A 7,695-nucleotide genomic window follows, 5' to 3' on the forward strand; every position below is an offset into this window, starting at 1 on the left:
CATTCCTCGCATTCCTCCCTGATTGCTAACATATGGACCCTCACTCCAGAAACTTTGCTGTCTCCGGCACCTTCCTTTCGGCAAAGCCTGGGGAAGGGCTGCAGAGCAGCGCACGCACCGGCTCCGGTGCTGGGGACATCTGCAGGGCTTGGAGCACAACAACGTGGCACTTCTGGAAACAGATTCTGGGAATTTCCTTCTTGGAAAGTCACACCCTGAGTGTGGTTTGGAGGTTTGAGGGGGGGGGTTCATTCTCTGGCCTTCCATCAGATGCCTGCAAGTCACTTGATTAACAATAACTCGCCTACGGATGGGCAAGAATGGAAAATAAAGATCTGGGTTGTCTCTAGCAATGGCCATCTCAGACCTTAAAAGACTCCATCAAATCTCATTAATTTCTGCATTTTACATGGGGCACCAGCAACATCAGCCTTCTTAAAACAACGCTGGGCCACAGCTCCGTTCCTTTGCTTGCAGGACTTTCTTTTGGCTGGGGTTTGAGTAGTGTCATCATGGATGGGGGGACTGCTCATATAGTTGGGTGCAAACGGTCACCCAGCATCATCGCCCACATTTGGAGACCTAGAGTGGAGACCAGCCCCCATTCACAAACTGCTACTGGTTTTAGAAACAACTGGAGCCCTTTTGGGCAGAGAGCACGTAACTACTCCAGAGGGAGGAGAATCACCAGCAATGTCCTCTTACCTCCAACTGAGCCACAGTTGGGAGAAAGTTGGCCATTGGAGCACGTACACATGTTCGGCCGCGAACAAAATCCATCGCCACAAGAATTCCTGCAAATTGCTGGAGGAAGAAAAGGACACAGCGATTAGTGCGATGTGCTGGTCTGTGAACTTGCTCACAGATGTGCTTTTGGCTGCCCGAAAGGGTGTGGAATCATCTCTTTTAAGAATAATAACCTGGGGAAGGAGCTGGGGCACCTCTCGAGGATCCTGGCATGGGCAGAGTGGGAAGGACTCACTTGTTCCTCAGGAATTCCTGGGGACAACCTCCTTTTATCACCAACTGTGGCTGGTCCTGCCACCACATTGCTTTTTCAGCAGCAGAGGATGGGGAAAAACATGGCACATTTCACTAAATATTGGCCTTTTCCAACCCTAATGATTCTACGTGGGTTGGGTGGTGCTGGGTTGACGGTTGGACTTGACGATCCTTGAGGTCTTTGCCAACCTTCATGATTCTATGAAAAACATCGCTCAGCAGAGCCAAGTGAGGTTCACGCTGAGCCACGTTGTGCTTTTCCTTAAAATTTTTGCGTTTCCACACACAGTCTGGCATGGAGAAAACTGGCTGCTACTGAGATGCATCTCCTGCGGAACGAGCGGCTGAGCCGGAGTCAGCCAGAGATGCACCAGCAGGATGCCTCCATCTCAATCCCCATCCTTTCTTGCCTGGGACCCCCGCTAATCTCTTCCCTTTCCTGTGCCATGGGAGCCAAGAGCATAGCTGGCAGTATTGCTCCACCTGTGTAAGCACAGATTTTATGAGAGCCCCATGAAAAGTATCTCATCTCTGTGTGTTTTATAAATACAACGACAACACGCGCTCCCCCGAGGACCTCCAGCCCAGATGGCATGTTTTACAGTTCTGAGAAAAGTCAGCAGACAAGCCCCAATGTCGCTAACCCCGCATGCCACCGAGCCGCTCTTTGGCTGCGAGTTCCTTAACCCTTCGCTGCAGCCAGCGTCAAACTCCAGTTTCACATCCTCGGTGGGGCATCAGCCGTTGATGGGATGGGGAGGAGGATTTGGGGAGTTTGCTTCTCTCTTCTCATGGGGAAGGGAGAGGGTGCAGAACTCCATGTGTTGCCATCAGAAGTTGGATCCATTTGACTCATCGTGCCTCTTTGTTGCCCTTCTTCTAGAAGGGAAATGCCGTGCTCTGGCACTGGTTACTCATTACGTGCAAGGACACATCAACTGGCCCCATCACCCGTGAGACCATAGATAGTGTTTCCTCCGAGAGGAGAATATTTGCAGCTCTGGGCTCAGTTGGGCACATTTAAGGTCCCAGGCAGCTCTACGCTGGAAAACATTAGAGGTTTCTCTCTAAGATGGTTGAGTTTTCAACCCTGAAGGTGGAATGACTTCTGAAATGTGACCTACATAATGTGGGAGATCTTGATAGAGAACTCTATTGCTTTCCTCAACTTGAACCCTCCCATTGCCAATTATTTTTAGGAATTTTGGAAAAGGGCATTCACATACAATGCCAAGCATTCTCTAATGCAGATTATTCAGAAAGCTAAACCCTGGGAGACAGAAGCACCCCATAGTGCTGTCTGCTATTCTGTACGTCCGGGTTATGGTTAATATCTCCAGGACACCACACATTTATTGCATTTCGGTACAAAGTGTGACCAAATACAGGTACAATTACTCCTATTGTCTCCAGGGAGAATCTCATTTATTCACTCCTGAGCTGACTTTCCAATGGGAGCATCCTCCCAAGGACAGGCTCCTTCATCTCCCTAGAGCTCACGCCTTTAACCTACAGAAATGCAGAACACCAGCCCCTTCATGGATTTTATAGGGAGTCCAGTAATGCTCTACTCCAAATAGGAAAGATACCTGCCAAAATGGCTTTATCTAGATCAGCACCCTGCTTTGGATGGCCAAAGATGCAAATTCCTGCTCGTGGACACTGTCTCATGACATCACATTTGCAATGTCAGCATCTAGCTGTTGTTCTAGCAAACTCCTCAATTATTTCATCTAAACAAGCAGTTCTACAATAACTTTCTCAGGAGTCAGCAGGAGCTTTCCTCGGAGGCTAACCTTCCCGAGCAGGCACACAACCTGCCAAGCACCGAGGCACCCAGGGGCAATCCGGCAGAAGATAAAAGGCCGTGCGCTAAATGGGAGCACTCGCAGCCACCTTGCTTTAATCAAGGGCAGAGATGAGAACTCCCAGCACTACTGCTCCTGTCCCAGTGGATTATGAAATGCTCGGTCATCTGCCGAAGTGTGGGATGTGGGTCCCTTCCCCCACGGCACTTAGTCCCCTTGGTGCCAGTAACAGGAAAGGGGATACTCACGAACAATGCACTGGTTCCCTCCGGGCAGCGTTTTCCAGCCGGGGCAGCAGTAGGAATGGAACCTTGAGCCACAGACATTGGGTCTGAAAATTAAAAAACAATATTTTTTTTTTCCTCCTCTTTTTCAGTGCAGCGCCATTGGATAGATTCAGCATGTATCATCACCACAGGAGAGCAGCTCAATAGCTTCTTGGGGGACATTTCTCCGTCAAAGTCCGTTCCCTCACTGGGGTTTGAACAAGTCATGTTTAATCCCACCAAAAGGAGCCACTGGACATTAAAAACTGAGTCCTGCCCTCCCTGTGCAGAACGCTTGGATCTTTCAGAGCCTCCTTCCCCAGCCCTGCAAACCCAGAATCCTGGGCTCTGCTAAAATAATTGGGTGCTATGGCTGGGGGCAGAGAGTAAATCTGTATTTTGATTTCAAAAGAACCTATATTCTCCAAAAGCCTCAGCATCTGTTGCTTCTCCTGGGCTTAGAAGTTAAAAGGAGACCTGGAACGCGGAGCTGGTTCTGCTGGTATGGATCCAGGTTCCCTGCAGATGGGGGGAACATCCTGGGTCGCAGTTCCTGGTTGGGTGAGGTTGGATAAAATACAAAGCTAGCTGGTACTGCTGCTGGTGCTCCAGCGTGAACCTCCAGCTGGAAGGAGGCATATGTCTGTGGGGGGCATTAACGGGGAAGATAAATTCACTCTGAGCAGATGGAGGTTCTGTAGAGCCTAAGGCTCAGCCCTCAGGTTCCCAGGGTGCAGGATGGAAGAAAGAATTTTTTTTATTTTTTTTTTTTGCTATAGGACTCTCCATGCAATGCACAGGCAGCCCAGAAAACATGCAGTCACTTTATCAAAGATGAAGAAGGGTTTTTTTGTCAAAAATCAATGAAGGAAGAGGTATCTAGCACCAACCCCTTAGACTAAAACAGAAGAAAGTAGAATTTAAATGACATTGATAACCAAGTGGGTATTTTTAACGATGGGGGCAAGAACACCCTCCAAAAGGCAGCCAGCCAAGGATTCCATCGAGCTCTGCGCAGGGATCCTGGGAGAGGTCCTGGGCACCCTGTTACACGGGAGGCTGAACAACAAGATGGCCATTGTTCCTCCCAAACTGAACTTTTTTCAGCATATGCAACAAATTAGCAGAGTTTCAAAACAAAACATGGGGGAGAATCCATTTTGAATGGGTTGAAATTAATGGTGTCAGAGAAATGACCTGGAGGGAGACTGAAATCAGATTCCAAAGCAAGAGCTCAATGAGGAGAATGCTGTTGTGTAAGAAAAAAAACAAAAAAAAACCAAAAAAACAACCAACATTCTCAGCAAAGTTGTGACAAAATTGCTTATTAAAATGAATAGCAGTTATCTCAATTCTGGGAAACACAAGCTGGAAAGCCATGTTCTCATCAGCAAGAAGGTGTGGATAAAAGGCGGATCGTTTAGTCGTAAAACAGAAAACCACGACCACAGTTGGTGGTGAAGACCTCCTGAGAATAAGAAGGTCAAGTTTAGAGGAAAACTCATTTCAATTCCATAAACCCACAAGATTCTGATTATTACCGATAACCAAAACCCACAGATATTTCACAGCTATCAAGAAACTTCATAATAATCAACCCTAAAGGAAAAATCAGGAGGGTGGTTATTTTTTTTTCAGCTCTACTCACTGTCAGCAGGAGCAAGGAGGACTCCTCCAGACACGATGCCATCTCAGCTGGGGGGCTGAGATGCTGTTAATGCCCACGGGAATTTTCCTTTGGGTGTCAAAGCCACGGAGACAAGAGCGGATGGGTTTGTGCCATCCCTTCTAGCAATGCTTTCTGGCTGCTCCACCTCCATGGTGCAGCTGGGGCAAGAAGAGACCTGCCAAAAGGAGGCAGATCTTCCCTTCTCAGCTTCTGGGCAGCATCGGGAAAGGCTGGAAGGGCTCAGCTGGTGAAGAGAACTATTTTAATGCAAGTGCATATGGCCAAAAGCAATGTTGGCCATAGCGTCTTAAAGAAACAATGGGATTCTAGCACTGAGCAGGGATAAAGTACACAGGGATTTCAGCTGATGGCACCAAATGCTGCCTGCTGGCCATGGCTCCATCTGAGAACTGGGAGATGCCAAGAAAAAAAAAACAACAAAAAAAAAAACACCAACAAACCACTGGAGCAGAGCTGTAGCCCTGCGATGTGAAAACGCACAGCTGTTGGCAGGAGAAGCTTTTCTCCCAAATCCCCAAAGGAGCCGGAGCATGAGCGAGGACTGGGTGACAGTCCGCACCATAGGACTGTCCCAGGCTTGAGGTGCCGTGGGGACAGAATCCAGCCGTTGCTGCAGCAGCCTGGGAAAGCCAGCCTGGAGCACCCGATTGCTGCCTGCAAGCTGAGCAAGCGGCCGAAAAGGACTCGGTTATTGTCACATGCCCAGTGTGACCCCAGCAGAATTGGGCTCCTTGAGCAAGGTAGGAGGGGGCAGACAGCACAGCATAGGAAGTCACAGCATCCCAGGAGGGTTTGGGTGGGAAGGGACCTTAAAGCCCCCCCAGTGCCACCCCCTGCCATGGGCAGGGACACCTCCCACTAGCCCAGGTTGCCCAAAGCCTCATCCAGCCTGGCCTTGAACCCCTCCAGGGATGGGGCATCCACAGCTTCTCTGGGCACCCTGGGCCACTGCCTCACCCCCCGCACAGGAAAACATTTCTTCCTCACATCTCATCTCCATCTCCCCTCTTGCAGTTTAAAGTCCAGGCTGGGAATGCTCTGCAGACTCAGATGCCAGCCAAAAACTAAGCCAAGTCACCCTGAGCTCCCAGCTCGGAGAAGTGAAGGAGAATTGGGCGGGTTCCAGGGCTGGGGTAAGGCTCCGGGATGCTCCGGGCTGCGCAGGGGTCGCTGCCCTGGCTGCTCACACCTCCTCCTTCTCCCTGGCCTCATCCCGGGGATACCAACATATAACTCAGGAAGAATTCACTCCAGTTCATTTGGGACAATTCCCTGCTGTTCTCACCAAGTGGAGACCCTTGTCCAGTGACAGATTTCCTGAGCTGGATACATGCTCCGAGGCTCAGCAAAGGCTTCTCCTGGAAAATTGCTTTTTTTGTGCCTGCCTGGAAAAGGCTGGGCATCTGCTGCCTGAGCACGGGGACCCTTCTCCTTATTTATCACAGTCATTCTTTATTTCCCTCCATGATACAACCTAAAACTTCTTCCTGCTGGGTGACAGGATGTCCCCAGTGCTGGGACTGTCTCCTGAGCGCTGCTTTCCAAGATATTCCCTGTTCCAGGGAAAAAGGAGCCTGAGCTCAGAGGCTGCAGGGAGCAATTCTCTGGACCAGTTTGAGTCTCTGGGTAAGGGCAGAGATGCCAGAACTTAACATCTTATAGGTTTTCTCTGCTCTCTTGATGAGAGCAAGTCAAGGTTTCAAGAGCAGGCGCTCTCCGAAATTCATACAGCCTCGATCTTGTAAACTAAGACTCTGTTAATAAAAGCACGGCTTGCACTTCTACCAGGTCCCAGATGTACGTCAGGCAAGGGACCAAAACCAAATTCCTTTTTCTCTAAGTGTTTCAAACAAAACACTCCGTAAAAACCACCCTCCTGCCCTGCCAAAGTACAACCGTGCAGGCTCGTAGTAGGGCTGGAGCCCAGGGATTTACTAAAGGCTGAGCAGCAACGTTCCCACCAGCCCATGGACCAACACCTGGTGACTTCAGGACGAGAAGCACCGCGGCTTAACCCTCCAGCCACAAACCTAGTGATGGAGAGAGAAGAGACTCCATCTGCGATTTTTGTCCTCAAAATAGGTGGGACAGGTTCATCACAGGAGAAATCCACAACAGGAGCAGACCACGTCCTGGGCTAGATCAGGAGAAGCACAGCCAGAGGTCCATGGAGCTACTTCCCCCTCTTCAGCTTGAACACAATCACCAAATTTTAAGAGTCCATTAAACTTGCCCAATCTTCTCCATTTTTCTTTTGTTCTTCTCTCTTTGTATTCTTTGGGAATCTCAAGAGACATGAAAATCTTTCTTCTGCTCTGCAAAACACCCAACTTGGGGTGCAGCAGTTCCGACAACTTCCATGGGATGAATGGAAACCCCTCGGCATGCTTGGAGTCGCTGCCTTCCCCGTCCCCTATTTCCAACTTTTTTCTGTCTTCAACTTTCAGCTTAGAAATATTTATGGGGAAAAAAAATCAAACCATCCAGCAACAGGTTTGGCCAACTCTCAATGCAGCTTTCGGAATGGCCACCAGCCCAAACCCTGCTCTAGATTTCCCCAAACCAGCGTTACCCTTGGATGTAAATTCACCAACTCGGTGACAGTCTCGCTAACTCCAGGCTAGCGAGGATTTCTGGTTTGATGCTGCAAAAACAAGGGCTGTCTACAGAAGAGCCATTTTAGGGAAGAGACACTGAAGTTTCTTCTGGGATTATTTGCCCCCCCCCGCAGCTTATTCTCTTATCATGAAATTCACGCTTGCACAAAGAGTCAAATAAGAATTTGTCAAAGAAGAAGAATTAAGTCTTCATATGACTTAAGCGTGTGGCTTTTCCAGAAATGATGATGCTACCTCTCCACCCCAGCTGGACATTTTTCCTGTAATTCAAGATTCCTTTTGGTTTTGATCTGAGCCTGGCTCTCTGCTGG

Source organism: Pterocles gutturalis, unplaced genomic scaffold (genome assembly GCF_000699245.1).
Source record: "Pterocles gutturalis isolate BGI_N339 unplaced genomic scaffold, ASM69924v1 scaffold25467, whole genome shotgun sequence".
NCBI lineage: Eukaryota > Metazoa > Chordata > Aves > Pterocliformes > Pteroclidae > Pterocles > Pterocles gutturalis.